Raw genomic sequence first — 17,072 nt, forward strand, 5'->3', positions numbered from 1 at the left:
GGCCATGCAGAAGTGGAGGCAGGTCAGCGAGTGATACCAGAGCCTAGGCAAGATGAGAAGGTCATTACCACAGAGGTGTGGCATGGTGTGGAGTATCAGAGCCTGAGCGGGCTGGGGCAGGCACACACATGGGGTTAGCCGAGAAGGATAAAAAGAGTATCTACAATATTACATTACAATGGGTAGTGACCTAAGGAGGGGATCAGAGCTTCAGGATGGCAGCCAAGCATAGGGTATTAGAGCCACAGTAGAGTGGGAAGGGTGACTACACACAGTGGTAGCTGTGTAGAATATTGGGGTCTTGAATGGGTCGAGGGTTAGATCGTAGTGTTATATTAATGACAATACAACCCATGATGATAGTTTGTTGTGAATATGTAAGAGAAATCTTTTCATAAGAAATATTAGAGTATTAGAGCTATTAGACAACTAATTCTCAAATGATTGAATATTTCTTTGTATTGTATTTGCAACTTTTGTCTGTTTGGAATTATTTCAAAATTAAAAATAAAAAAAAACATTTAAACAAAAAAGCTACAACTAGATAATGACAAAAAGTATACCAATAAGGGAAAGAATGTGGAGAAATTAGAACATTAACACACAGTTAGTAGGAGCGTAAATTTGTACAGTCATTTGGAAAACTTAGCTATATCTTCTAAAACGCAACATATGTGTACTTCGAACCAGCAAATTAATTCCTAAATATATGCATAGAGATGTATATATATTGCAAAGTTTTACAAAGTTTGGATATTCGAAAGAACCACCATAGAGCATACTCATATAAAACATTCACTTAAACATAAAGAATATGGTGCAGCAAGTGAAAGATAGTGAAGGCAAGCATTGCGGGCCTGAAAGAAATTCCATGTGCAAGCTCCCCAGGTCTTTCCTTATTCACATACACAGGCTGTATTCTGTCTCTCGTTTGAATCACCAAGATTTGTGCTATGAATCTTAAGGTGAGCTCAAAGGACTAACTCTCAGCAAACCTTTTATATCTTTTTGCCCATGTAATCAAGCTAAGTTGTCAAACCAATTAGGCCAGTTGCAACCCAGTAGTAAAAACAAAAAACAAAAGAAAAAGCCTGACTCTTCAGGCCATCAGATGATATTTCTTGACTTTAAATTGCACATTATAAATCTGTTATCTTGGCCGAAGTCAAAAATCTAGATATCAAGGTTTCCCCAGAGATAAAGATAGAACTTTTCATGTCCAGCTGTAAATCCATACATATTTTCATTTCGAAAAAGGACAAGAATATTTAAAGCATCATAGTTATAATAACCAAAGACTGAAACCAACCCAAATATCCATCAGGAGGAGAAAAAATAAACTTTCATCTATTTGCACTTGTAATACTATAGAATAATGAATAAATATGCATCGCTGTTATGTAGAACACAGATGAATATCACAAATAATGTACTTAGTGAGTCTTCTGACATAAAAAAAAACATTTCCATTTATATAAAGTTAAGTACCAAGGCAAAACCAATTTTTTTTTTTTTTTTTGTATGAGAAATCAGGATAATAGTTGCCTTTGGGAAAGAGGGTAAGGACTAACAATTAATAGTGAACATGAAACAGAGTGAGAGTTGTTGGTTAAGTGTTATTTCTGACTTGATGGATAGTTAAATGGCTATATTCACTTTGATAAAATTCATCAAGTTTAAAATTTGTCCTTATATGAACATATGTGATATTTTAATAAAGAATTTAAAAAATGTTTTATACAGTATATATACACACATATCACATGCATGTATACGCATACATGTTCAAAAGGTAGACCTGCTTTTAAGGTCTTTTTGAAAACTTAATTTAGCTTAGCACTCAGGGAGTAGTGACATCATAGGATGTGTTTCTTCATTACACCTTTTAAAGTTTTCTTTTGTTGTTTTTTTGAGTGTTTCTTTTTCTTTATTTTTTTCTGTTCTCTTCCTTGGTGACTCTTTTAGGTGGATATTATAATTTATGGATTTAATTTCAATGGCAATTAGCTTTTCTTTCACATCTTTTTAATGTATATTTAAATTTATTTTGGAATTGCTCACTGAGGTTGATTTTCTAGATTACTAATTCAAACTAGGCATAACATACTCATGCATAGACTAGTAGACAGTTTTTTTTTTTTTTTAATGAAACTGATATTTTGTCTTACAGTATACAGGTGCTATAATGTATGGGAATGGCATTTACCTTTTTAAATGAAAAATACTGCAGTTTATATAGTATGATACTTTAAAAAAATCTGTGCTATATGGTCTGTGTTTTTTGGTACTTTGCTAGAAACATAGTGTATTAGTTGGGTACATATGGTTGCAGCTAACAGAAGAGACACTAATAGTGGTTTAAGCAATGCATAATTCAGTTTATATATATGTATATACATATATATAAACTGTAGCAGTTCAACAATGTCTTAATCACCCAGGTTTTCTCTAGCTTTCTGCTCTGCTATCCTCAGTCTGCTTGATTTTCATCCTGTGTAACTTTTAACAGTTAAAAGGTCACTACCACAACTCTAACAATTATGTCTTTAAAAAATAAAGCCAAATAACTCTAAAACATGCATTTTTTTGTTATCTCTCTTTTTTTATCAGAGGTGAAAATCCTACTTATAATCTCCCCCTCACAGCATGCTTTCTAAGACATCTGATTAGGTACAAAATGGTCAAATGTTTATCTATAAACCAATCACAAACCAAGCAAAAAAAATTAAATCAACATTCTAAACCAAGAAAAGAACTAAATCAACATTTGTATTAATTAGCTTTTGCTACAATAATTTTGTTTATTGTTTCTAGCTCATGAGTTTGTGGATTAGTTACAGCAGTTTTGTATCAGACCATGAGTGAGGTTCCAGGATGTTCCATGAGTCCTTCCTGAAAGGTTTAAGGACATAGACTACCTGGGGCATATGATTTTCATAATTCAGGGCAGGAGCACAAGAGAAGCGAAAACACATGATACTTCTTAACTGATCTGCTTAAAACAGGAATTCTCTTCATTCTGCCTACATCCTGTTGGTAAAGCAATCATATAGCCAAGCCAAAGTCAGTGAGATAGAAATATTCTCTCCCGCATTCGAGCATGGTGAGGGTGGGAAAGCAATAGAGACATATGAACAAATAAAACAATCTACTGCATTATTGCTTAGACCAATTAGGGCCCATCCCCTTGGGCTGGGAGAGGAGTAGGTTCATGTTCTGTGAACTTTTTGCAATGTGCACAAGATAGTATTATAAACTAAGAAAATAAGGGATTGTGGCTAGTGGGTAGACAACCAGTATTACCTGACATAGTTCACATCAACATCATGATGAGTACACCTGAGCTGTAGAAGAAAGAGTGGGGTAAACAGAGACCACTGTGAGGTAAGAATAAAATAATTCCATGCTGACTTCTCACTAAACAAATTAGCTAGAAGCTTCTTGTAATTGGAAAAGCACCAAGTTGGAAAAATAACTCAAATATTGATGAAAAGAGCACTGATTTACTTATTGATTAAGCATTTTAATTCCACAATTTAGAAAGAGACTCACTGCCTTTCAGAAACCATTATGTTGTATTTCAAAGAGGCTGAAATTCATGTGTATAGAGTATTAATTTTACAGTATATACAAAAACTCTCTGGCACCTTGGGTAAAGCATTCCCAATTGTCTTACCTGCAGGACAGCAACATTTATATCGTTTTAATGCTGGCCCATTCATTGGCACAGACTGTTCACTTATGTTACTGTCATGAGCAAGTGATGCAGGAAGAGAAACATTGCTGATCTGTGAAATTGGACAATACATTAAATCTGTCTTGGTATTTAAGCCACAGTAAGTACCATGTTTAATTTGGTTTATGAAACGAGATCTTGTTCAGAGCAAGGATCAGTATGGAAGAGAAGCTGTAATGGATGCTAAATTAAATGCCTCAGTTAAAGCTAAACTGTTACATGCACAAGTCAGTAATTTCAGAACTATGACTCCCAAGTGAATCACAAATTGACCTCTTTGTGTGACATCAAATGATGTTAATTTGAAAAGCCTAATCTGACTTATTTCCAATTATATGCCCTCCTAAAATCATAACTAGGAACTCTCCCTCTCTGCATTTCCTGACATTTTTTTTTTCTGTAGTACTGTTAATGGATGGCTTCAAAGTTAAAATTATGGGAAATGCAGGAGTTTACCCAATTGTTAATATCTGAATCTTAGGATTTATCAACTATGGTTTATCTAAAGATATAATACCCACCTATTCTATTTTTCTGGAACCTCTGGATAAGGAAATAAAGACTTCATTGCATGTGGAAGTGCCCTACCAGGCACAGTTTCCATAAAGGGAATTTAAATGGCTGTTTTAATTTGTAGACCAGACTGTGTGCACCAGGAATCTAAGACTAATGAGCCACTTTCTCAGAGAATTGCCTCATCTAAACAAACAAGGCCTTTTATACTGACCCAGGAATCTGAATTACAGCTAAAAGACTAATTATACCCATATTATAACGGGCATATTCATAATACAGAAGAATATATTCTTCATCTTCAAAGTTAGATGCTCATTCAGATGAAATCAAATTGTCTTTAATGTTTTCCTTTGAACTTCTAAAGGAACTGAGACTTTTATTTTTTAAGAAGCAGTTTGAAAATTTATTATTTTTACTTTTTTTCAATATATATAAAAATTCTTCTACAAATGAATTCCAAAACTAAATTCCTCCCTTGATAATTCAATTTGAAAGGAAATTAGAACAAATTATTATGAGCAGAATGCTTTCAATTAAGACATAATTAATTAAATGTGCTAATGTGGAATACATTTGGATGTGCAATTAGATGACTGATTATACTTGAAATCTAATTTTTCACTTAAATTGCCAACCACACCTCTGCCTTGGGCTGTTGACCCCCCACACATGACCACAAGGTTGGATCTTAACTCTGAGGAAGTGACTTCAGTGGATCCGTGTTATTGCAATGATTTTATGATCAACTGTTAGTGTCTTTCTTAGGCAGTAGTCAGAGGCAATGCTAGCTGTTCTTCTCACAGGCAGCATACTTTTTCCACAGAGCATCATGGGGATGTCACTTGGAGAAAAGATACTTCTCCTAGCCTAAAATACAGCCATTTAGTATTTCAGCTCATTGAGTTAGATGTTCTCCTCTTCATATAACTTTTGAAAATATAAATATTTATCAAGTTGAGTAGTAGTCCCCTTCTGGATTGCTGAAGCTTCAATATGAGCAGGTTGTCAGATAGTTTTCTTCAATAATAATGAGTACTTTGACACAAAGGCAGAATAGGGATCCTGGGTGAATAGGAAAAAAGTAAAACAGGAATAAAAAAACAAAGATAAACGGCATCAGATTGACCTTTTAATTGTGTTTTATTTTGATCCTAGAGATATTGAAAAATGACTCAGTTTCTTTTTTTTCTTTCGGTTTGTGATTTTTTTGATATAGTTGTGGTCTGACCTTTGATAACTGAATGTAGGAAGAAGAACATTGAGAAATAGGCAAAGATAGATACCTCATAAGAGAATTCCCCAGATGTTTCTGACATTCTAGTAAAGGTAGAGAGTCACTGCTTCAAAGAAGAAATCAAATGAACATTTACAATGTTCCCAAAGGATTTATGATTTAGGAAGGCCTGGCACAAAGAAAAAATTAGAAAAGTTTAGTAGCCTCCTACTTTGCCAATCAGCATCCAATTCTAAGTCCATACTTTTCTTTATTTTGAACTCCCATCTTTGCCCCAAGCAACCTATGCCTCCTGCTGCTGCTACTGTGATAACCTAAGTGTCTCTTTCATTAGACATCTAAAGACTATGGTAGTAATAGAAATTGTAAGCTATCAGAAAGCCCTACATTTAGTGGAGAGGTGCAAGAGAAGCATGTTTGCTGGAGAACTCTGAGAGATGTAAGATTCCGTAGAAATTGCGCACTTTTTCAGTGATAGTTCTGTGAGGAGGTAAACTGAAACATGAATAAAGAACAAAAAGTTAAAGATTTTTCTCAGGGCCCCTATGCCTTTCACAGGCAGTCAGGAGAGTCAGCGAAGTAGGTGGAATCACATAGCCATAATAAGGCAAGGTAGGAAAGCAAAGATTACGAAATAGGTCTGTCATGTGTCTTTTTGAGGACTCAACTCCTTCTATAGACCTAAAATTCCTGCATTATTTGTGTCTTTTTCCCATTTTCTGCCTAGAATTGTTACCTTAAATTTAAGCTATAGCTTGAGAGGAAGGATTAGCAGAGTTAACCATACAGGCATTTTCTGAGATACTACTTAGGGCAAAACCCTAGGCAAATGGTTGTTAAATTTGAGTACGTGGTCAGAAACAGCTGGAGGGCTTGTTTAAGCAGCCTTCTGGGCCCCATGCCCAAAGTTTCTCAGCAGATCTGAGCTAAGACTTGAGAATGTACATTTCCAACAAATTCCTAGGTGATGCTCCTATTGTTATCTGGAGACCCAACTTTGAGGACCAGTGCCTCTAGGGCTGAAAGAAAATCGGATATAAACAAACTGACCTTAATAAGCTTCTTAAGGAGGTGTATTAGGGATACAGTTTGTCACATATATGACAAAACAAGAATACTGGCAAGTAACATATTTTAAAAGCAAAATGTAATGCAAGATAATCTATGAGTTCTGAGATGGGTGTCTGATTAAACAGCAGTGTGGCAGAAGAGGTTAGAGATTACAAAGTATAATGCAAAGACCTTGAACTACAGTAGGGGTGGAGGTGGCCTGTGGAGCAAGAGTTTATTAAGGAATAAATACACGCCAGCGAAGAAGTCCACTGAATATTTGTGCCTAAAAGGCAAAGCTCAAGGTTTTAAATGCTAGAAAGTGGAGGGTCATGATGCTGATGCTAATTAAGCACTGAAAGCTCACCTTTCATTAGGCTAGAGATCTGTGCATGAGATCTGTAAACCAGTCCCCTGTTTACTGATGAATCTTCAGTTAGACCCAGAAAGCATCTGGTATCTGAGGTCACTCAAAGTTCCTAGTGGTTAATCAACCTCTGCTGGTTAGGACCCATTGTAATGAAACATAACATCTAATTTTGTTATCTCTTAGGCAAGTACTGCTGTACTTTTTACAGAAAAGAATAAATACCTGGAAGGGCCGTCCAGATTCAGGTATCAAAAACAACGCTGGGGTTGAGGAGGGTCATTTGGCCAGGGGTATTTGTGACATAAAAAGTATCCTGAAGTTGTAGATAGCAAAACCCTTACAGGATTGTTGAGCAGATTGGGATGACTTCAGTGAAGGACTCATATGGTTCCAAAAGGGAGAAATAAAGATATCAATGTATTTATGCAGCATTTAAAAGATGTGACCATATGATAGCAAGTGTAACCGCACTCCCAAATGACAATTGTAATCCACATTAGTGATGGGCTTCAATGTAGTTATATAGAAATAGTGACTATTTAGTATTATATTCAAAATAAATTTGAGAGACCTAAGAAACTAGAACTTATTACTTTGTTACATGTACATGTGGATGGACATGCACAGTATTAATCAGAGAATTTTCCCAACTGTATTCTATATAACTATATACTCTATTTTTTCCTATCTTTGTCTATATGACTACCCATGCTTTACTCTATATGATTTTGGCTGTTTTCAGGTGAACATATAGTATCAAAGAATCATTGAAGAGATTGAAAGAGTGATCGATAGGCTCTCAGGAAAATCCTGAGAAAAGTACAGCAAACCTGTTACTAGTGACAGCAATAACATTGTCATGGGACACTTTGGAGAAGCAGCACTTATTTAAATGTATAAATTCTGGTGTGTTGATAAAGAAGAAAATCTTTAATAAAATAATCTGAGCTGCTACATTTATACCACGGTAAAATGGTGATAGACGTTTGAGTAGGAGAAGAAGTTAGACCCAAAGCATGTGTGGTTATTCAGCATGGATGTACTGTGTAATCAAGGTCAGTATAGCTTCTCACAAGCTGTTCTGCTGGGTTAGCCAACATACCAAAGCCAATTTACCATAGAGATTTTCTAATTTAGCAGAATTAATTCCTATAGTAATTAAACAGTTTAAGATATCAAATATTTTTCTTTCAATTGAAAAGTCAGAGAGAAAATCTATTTCCATAAAGAAGAAAACTGAAAGACAAAGTAACCATTTTTTTCTTGTAGCCATAATGAAGCTAGAATATTCTCATAGATTCTAGACTTAAAGGGTCTCCATGCCCTGTTGCTTCCAGTTGTGGTGAGGGTATCACATAGATGCTGCGTGAAAGGTGTGCCTATGAATGACCATCCTAGGCTGCACTGAACTTTTGTGTGTGCCCAAAGCCTCTGGTAAAAGCAGATAGAAATGGTAAGAATTTCTAAGCAATTGAATGGAATAGGGCGCTGTTGAAGGTACAGCCTTATGGGACTGAGAAGAATAAAGGAGAAGGGGAAGAATTTAGAGGATTGCCAGAGAAAAATATAGAGAAGAAAAGCTATATAGTAGTCCTGGTTAAGAAGATACCACCTATTTTAACAAAAGGTTTCCTATAAACTCTACATAGTTATGTATATACAAGTTTATTATTTTATTATACATTAAAATGATAAATAATTTTTAGTTTACTTATAAATATTAAATGATGATGGTCCACTTTAATTTTCTTTCAGATATATCCAGTTGTATCAGTACTATTTATTAAATAATCCATCATTTCCTCATATAATTGAACTACCATATAGATCTTCTATTACTTCTCATGTATATTGGATGCCATTGCTGGATTCTCAAATCTCTGCCACTGATTTATTTTCTTGTCTTATACAAATACAATGATGAATAAATTATAATGTTTTTTAATAACTAGTTCATATTCACGGTCTTTTTTTGGGCTATTCTTTGGTAATGGTAATCATATCATCTTTAATATAATTTTTAATATCAGTTTCTCCAATTAAAAAGAGTTACCACATTTCTGATTGGAATTTAGTTAAACTTATATATTAATTCAGGAGAGTGAACAATGGCATGAAATTAAGCTTTCTTATTAAAGACGTTGTGTCAGCGCTGAGCTGACGGAAAAGGCAAAGTTCAATGGTGAGACGCCCAGTTGGAAGAATGCACAAAAGACCGACGTGAGAATGAAACTGCAGGCACCAACTTTATTGTGGAGAGCACACTTCTGTTTCAGGAAGTGCAGTCTATTGCGGGGAGTGGGCTTCTGCTTCTTCTGCCCTTCTTCTGCTCCCCTTTCTTGTGTTCCCCTTCTGCTCTCCAGGGGACCACATGGCTCCATACATATCAGAGTACAATAGTGGCATTCAGCCACATGTATGTGGTACAATAAGCTGAAATATGTTTACATATTTCAGGCGCAGGTGCCCTACTACACTCATGTAGCATTCTGAATTTGGTGTCCTATTCCTAGCCACAAGCCTAGATCATAGACAGACCTGGGACCTACCAGGCCCGAGATCCATACTTTGTGTTTCTTTCCGATTTTATTTTACACTTTTTGATACAATTTTATAATTTTCTTCATATTGAGCAGTGACTCTTGAACTCAATACCTCACTGGAATTACTTACAAGCTTTAAAAAATGCTGACACATAGGGTTAACTCCTAGAAATTCTCATTTGTTTTGTCTAAGGACACTAGAATATTTTAAAGCTCACCAAAGTAATTTTAATGTAAAGGGAAGATTGAGAGTTATAAATATCAATCCTGTGCCATTCATATTAAGTTTATTCCTAAGTATTTTATACTTTTCTTGGAGTCTTTCCAATAATATATCTTTAATCATCTTTCAAATCTCTTCTATGAGGTTTAGTCCATTCACATTTTCTGTTTCTTAATTTGGCAATGTGTACTTTGTTAGGAAATCTTTTACTTACTCTACATATTCAAATGTATTTTTACAGATTTTCATATTCTCTTTTTTTTTTATTATAATGGAGTTGCATTTTAATCTCCTTATGTACTTTATTTTTTTTTCTTTTTCTCAAGCAATTTTATTTTACTAGTGTGTATTATAACTTCTCCTCTGATATTCCTCTCTCTTGCTGTTGATTCGTCTTTTCTTTGCCATCTCATTGAGACCCATTTCTGATGATTGGAAAAATATGGAGGGTGCAAAGATGGGCCTACAGGTCTGCTCTGTCAAGTCCCTGTGAAGGCACCTAGAGGAAGCCTCTTAGCTTTTTGTAGTCCAAATACTCTATTTACTACAAATGCATAAAATCATCCTGTTTACCATTTGGTTTCTTCATTTTGGGGGGAATCAGGAAATTCAGCACCTTGTAGGTCACCCATGTTGCCATTCTCCCAGATGTGCCTTCAGATTTCTGAAAGCCAAGCTCAACCCTAGAAAGGCTGCTTTCTTGTCAGTGCTCGTCATTTGGTCCCTTGCCTACACAAGAGAGAGAAATCTCCATATTGGTACTCTCTGTTAAGGTCACCTGAATGAGGCTCTGGTGGTCTTAATCCCTTCCTGCTGGAGTGAAATGCCACATTTCCTACAATGGTAGAATAAAATATCACTTAGATCATACTCCACAGCATCTCATTGAGTCTCTCAACTTGCCTGTCTTTGGTGAACATTTAGGTTCTCTCCCATGAACTATCTTGTCTAAACACATATCACAAAAATATTCTTTCCAAATTTATAGGTATATCCAGTTGGCTTTATAAGCTTATGCAGATAGTGTTTTATAAGAAGAGAAAGAAAAAAAAATCATGCATACAAGAAGTACACATTAGGGAAAATAGTGCTTAATAGGCATATAATTGGTACATCTAAAATCTGTTGTATATTAACTATAAATCTACCGCATACAATTTGATCCTTTAAAAACTTCCTTTCAGTGTTGATGATAAACCAATGCTCCATGTGAGGCAGAATGTTTTATAGTTATTCTAAATATCCAAGAGATATCTTAAGGTTAATTAGAGAGCCTCATACAAATACCGTTGTATTGCTTTGGACTTATTTTGGTGGTATATGTTCTATAAAAGAGGGTGAAACAGTCATATGTAAATCATGTTTTCTGTGGTTGCATAAATTTCTAATCTAGTATTAAATTTCTTGCTGGAACTTGAACACACTCCAGTTTACCTATCAATAGAAAACAGGATGAAAAATGAGGAGAGGGCGTAGAAGCATAATATTTCCCTTTTCCTAATATTTATGCTTTAGCTTATAAACAAATGAATTTTTTGCTTCCCTTCCAGTTCAAGGAGTATGAAGAGAATTATTCTAGTCTCATTCTATCTTCACATTGAATGGTTTCCCATTTTGTGAGGCTTATATTTGTACATGAAAAACACTGAGTCATATTATTAGTGGAAAAGGCAAATAGGCCCCCCAAAAGAAAGCAGACTTCTCTCAGGTTTTAAAATCTAGTTTTTTCCCCTTTACTCTGTCTGGGGTCAGACACGGCATACACTTATACTCCTGGCCCCACATTGCAGGCCATTGTAGGGGAAACTCCAAAGTTTTGATGGGTGAGTCACATCAGCTCTGTCTCCTGAGATCACCTCTTTTTATTATCATATTACATTTTGACCTGTTTCCAGAAGTATTTCCAAGTAAGCAGTAATAGAGAAATCTATGCCGTGGGAAACCTATCCTTTGTTGTTGCTGTTAATACTCCAAATTACCATATAGAGATTTGGGTTTGGTTTCCAAATGTTAGAATGTGGAAGAAAAAATAGATAGGTCACTGTCATCCCCACAATTTATAGAAGTACTTCTGTTGTTAAGCTGGCTAATAACTAACTTTCTAATGAAGCCCTGTTTTCCAGTGAAATTTAACACCGATTTTTGCCTTTATGTGTAGACGATATTAAACTTCAGTGCTACGTACATATTTTACCTATAATTTCTAAAATTTTACAGTTTCTCTGTGGCTCCAGTCATCTATAAAGGACCTGAATTTTCAAAGATTGAACTGTTTTGAATTTTAAATCAAAACTAGTTTGACTGTTAAATGGTTAAAAACAAATTGATTTTATGAAAGCTAACAGTATTAAATCTACTATGTATCACCATTAATAATGAATCCTCTGCTAGATATGAGAGACATAAATTCACAAAGCCCAGATCTATAGTTCAGTGAGGATTTTGACATAAATAGTTTTCTCAGTCAGTTCATAATACTATAACAAGATGCCATAGACTGGGTGGCCTAAACAATAGAAATTTATTTCTCACAATTCTGGAGGCTGAGTAGTCTAAGATTTGGGTGCCAGTGGATTCAGTGATGGAAGCCCATTTCCTGGTTAATTGATAGCCATATTCTTGTATCATCACAAGGTGAAAAGAGAAATCTCTCATGTCTCTTCTTATTAAGGGCACTAATCCCATTCATGAGACTTTTACCATTGTAACCTAATTACATTCTAAAGGCCCTAGCTCCTAATACTATTACATTGAGCATTAGGCCTCAACATATAAATTCTGGAGATACATACACATCCAACTCATAGCAACAGTTTACACTGTTGATGCTCCAACAGATATCTTGGCTCCCTTATGCCCTTTCTATGAACCCTCTTCCAGCTACTTCATATTTTGCTTCTGAAGGCCTGCGCCTAAGATTCTATTTGGGGACCTCTGCAGAGGTCAGAGGATGCTAGAGAGATTAGGGCCCTCTGAGCAGCAATTCTGCAATGACTGATATTCAGATGCAAGCATCTAAAAATCCACCTCTTTGGCCTCCAGTAGGATGAGGCTGAAGCTAGACTTTGTCTAAAATTGCAGCTTTATTTGTCCTCTCCCTTTGCTACCCTGCCTCTCTCATTTCTTCCCTGTTTTTCTCTGACATTACTTTCTTAACAAAGTACTTCCACCTGAATCCTCATCTTAAGGTCTTCTTAGACCTAAGAGAACATGTTAACAATAAAATAACAGAATAACTTTCTTTTACAATCAGAATACAAGCAGAGCCCATCATGGCACAGACAGTACAGATTTTATCTTAAACTAACAGTGGTCCAGTACTTAGCATGCCCTCAGAAATATGTGGGTGCAAATAGAGGGTGTAAATGACTGGCAAGAGTCTGGGAACAAAAATCAGTTAAAGCAGATTTATTACGATGACCCTGTTTCTATTCACAGGTTACTGAGGTCTAAGGAAATGAGAGCTGCATGTTGAGTAGGCAGCATGACACCAGCCAACAGGTGAAGGAAGTTGGCAACCTATTTTATATCTAAATTTGAAATGCAATACCAGAAATCTGTTATATATATAAATTTGGAATGCAATGCCAGAATATATCTCCTTTACAGATTTTCCACAGAAATGAAAATATAATTATAGGAATTTATTGAATTTAAGATACAGTTTTGTCTAGGAGAACTAGGCCATGGAGCATAGGAAAGATAAATGTGGAAAGGGCCAAAAATGGAAGGAGACTTCTGGAAATTGCAAAAAATAAAAAAAAAACATTACAGGTGATTGCCTTAGAAGGAAGTGGAGATAAAAGTTTTTAATTTGTTGTAATTTTCTTTATTTTGCAAATTTTCCACGATAACATGTTTTAATTTTATAATCTAAAAAGTAAATTGAATTTTGATTACTTCATAAGTTTATACTTATAAGATATTTAAAAATAAAATTGAATTGCAAATGTATTAAGGAATTGTTAGTAGTGGTGAACTTTCATACAAAGAAATATCGTGCAGTTATTAAAATAATGTTTATAAAGGGTTTTGAATGAGACTGAAAATATTATGAGGTAATATCAAATAACAAAGGCAGGATTCAAAACTATATACTATTTGATATCCTCTATATTAATATGTATAGTATCTTATTATACTAAGAGAATTAATATGCATAGTATCTTATACTAAGAGGAATTGCACTGTAGTCTTAGTTAATTTTCACTAGTTTATGTGGTTATGTATTTTTTTTATTTAATATTACAAATATTCTGTACTGAATATTTAATCAGATACATAAACTTAGTAAAATTCAGAGCTGTGAGCTAAGATACTCCTAGGTCTGAGATGCTGACATCCTGAGGTAATACTTCTTAACAGACCTAGGAATAATTATTTCTATCTAAACCATTTGAACTAATTTTATGCCTTTAAATAAATCACATTTTTCTCTGCCACACTTCCCCATTTTCCTCTAAGTATCTATCTTCCTTTGAATGTCTGCCACTTCTTTGTCTCAGGAAAGCTTAAATTTATTTCCAGCAGTTTTCTTCACATTCACATGAAAAATGCACATCTGCTTTCTGCTTCTATGTGTTTTCTTTTTTTCTCATATCTCACTGAGAATGTGTTAGCATTTTTCTGATGATTTATGGAAAAGTAAATATAGTTTCCAGTGCTATTCACCACATGTAAATTTCTAATGATCCCAAATGTGAGGGTGTGTATGACAATGAAGCCTTGGTAAAAAGCCAGCTGCTCTTTTCATTTGAGCAATAGTTTAATATTATTCAACTCAGTAAGTGAGCTCGTTTATTTCAACAGCTGTTGACTTTATCTCCCTCTCAATTGATGAAAAGAGAAAAAAGGAAACTGCTTCCCTCCATATTCCTTGCCAGGCTACCTTTTGGCTCTTTACTAGGTGGTAGACTTCTTATCCATTACTACAATTAGGGACATTTGGAGTCAGAAGAATCTAATAGATTATAATTGTCAAGCATTCTCTTTGTGAAGTAGTTTTACATCGCATACATTATAGTAAGTGTCATTAACCAGTTTTTGCCAGATAAGAAAATCGAGGCTCAAATATATTAAGTAGCTTGACTGTGTTCACAAATATTATGGAGTGAGAATTTGAATCATTCCTTTCCGCTGTCACAGATGGAACCGTGAGGTCTAATAAACTTATTCAACTTAAGGTCTAATAAAATATATAAGCCATAAAATAAGTCTCTTGTTAGGCTTTTATGCTTACATTTGTACCCTTGGTTATAATCTTCAAGCAAGAGAACTACTGCCCTCTAGCTGGTTCAGAAGAGTCAGGGGTCCTATGGTTCAAGTTTCTCAAGGGTATCGATTGACATGTTCCAATTTCAAGTCTTGGGGTCTCATTCCTTCCTTATCAAGGCCTCGACTGCTGTTTAGGAGAGTTGCCAAGATTGCAAACTTGCTTTCTTTTTAGGCCTGCAATTCTTTAAGCCTAGTCTTCAGCATGGACCATCTCTGGCTGAAGGAGATTTTTTTGAAAACTGTGAAGAGGTTGACCAACTTGTGCCTGTCGTTCTCTCTTTTCAATTCATTATAGTACCCATCCACAGTCTTTGTAATTACCATTTACCTTGCACTTCTCAAAGGCCAGAGAAAATTGCACAATCTAGTAGTATACCCACTTCTATCAGTTTCCCATCAATCTTAGTTTCTTAAGGCTGCCATTTTGAAGTACTACAAACTGGGTGGCTTAAAACACCAGAAATTTATTGTCGCGAAGAGGAATTTTCATATGAAAGGCTAATCAGCTCTCTGTTCTACTTCCGTAAATATGCTTGCTGTATGGGCTGTGCTCAAAATTGACAAAGACTCACCTTCCTTTTTGTTTGATCTGTCTAAGCAACAAATGCAACTGTTTATACCCCCTAGCAACTCCCGTACTTTGTAACACTTTGTAACTGCTGGTAACCCATAGCAACTCCTGCCCTTTGTAACAGTCTGAAGACAAATTAATCAATCAGCCCCTGCCAAAAAGGTTCTGTATAAGGAATGTTGCAACTGAGCTGGGGCCCAGATCTTCAGAGTGCTAGCTCCTCTGGCACCCCCAGCATAATAAACCTGAGTTCCCTAACTCTCCAGGTGCTGATTGGTTACTTGCAGGTCTGATTTGGGATCTTTTCTGCAACAGTCTCACAGTTCTGGAGGCTAAAAGTCCAAATCAAGGGATAAACAGGGCTGTTTCTGAGGGCCGTGAGGGAAAATCTATTCTTTGCCTCACATAGCTTCTGGTAGCCTCAGGTGTCCCTTGGCCTGTAAATGGCATTCTCCCTGTGTCCTCCCATCATCTTCTCCCTGTGTGTTCCTTGTGTCCAAACTTCCCCTTTTCAAAAGGATATCAATTATTTTGAATTAGGGCCCACCCTCATGACCTCATCTTAACTTGATCTTCATATTTCCAAATAAAGTCACATTAACAGGTACTGGGGTTAGGACTTCAACATCACTTTAGGGGATACAATGCAACCATTTTAATTCACCACAGGTGAAAGCTTAGCAATTGCAATGATCTAGCCTGCCAGAGGCTCTCGAGGCTCCAGAAACCACCTGTGATAAGATCCTTATTGCTATTTATCTGGGGATATAATCTTAGAACCCCATACATAGAATCTGGCCATATAAACCACCTTTGCATTCTTGATACCAAATATCTTATGTAGGTTGCCAGAAGCCAACCCTGAAATACAGCTTCATGAGCAAGGGATTTCTTAAGGGCCAGGAGAAACATATAAAAGAGAAGGCAATGTAGGGCAGAAACTGGAGCAATTTAAGACAATTCCCCAACTTTAGCCTGGTTTCTTGGGGAGCTCTAGATTATGCTATGTCAGAATTTGCCCCACCTTGACGCAAGGGAATCAGGCATTCCAGACTCTCGCAATAGTCAGCCATCAGAAAGGGTTACAGGCTGCTCTAGACAGACCTAAGCTCTCTCTGTGTGGGGTTGAACTGACTCTTAGTCAACCCTTTGAAGAAGGTCACAGGTGCAGGGCATTTGGAACAAAGCACAGAAACTAAAAGATACATGCACAAAGCTGATAAAGTGATAGGTGTGGATGGGGGAGAAAGTGGACAGGGTCTCCTACACACTTTTTCCCATTTGTGTATGAAACTTACTACAGTTTCAACTCATCAATATTTCAGATAAAACAGGTCTACTTTTGGGACACTGAGGATTCCAGGAGGACCAGCAATGCCTTGCGATAGGACTCAGTATGTTCTGGAAGCAGGGTGTCTTGATATACAAGGGAGGTGCCTGGCAGAGGTCATTCTCAGATCACTGGCACCTGCAAAAGCAAGCAGGAGGTATCTCAGCTGTTCACTGGGGAGTGGCAGGAACAAGCCTTTCAGGGTCAATGCAACAGAGCAACACC

Source organism: Rousettus aegyptiacus, unplaced genomic scaffold, assembly GCF_014176215.1.
Source record: "Rousettus aegyptiacus isolate mRouAeg1 unplaced genomic scaffold, mRouAeg1.p scaffold_m13_p_2, whole genome shotgun sequence".
NCBI lineage: Eukaryota > Metazoa > Chordata > Mammalia > Chiroptera > Pteropodidae > Rousettus > Rousettus aegyptiacus.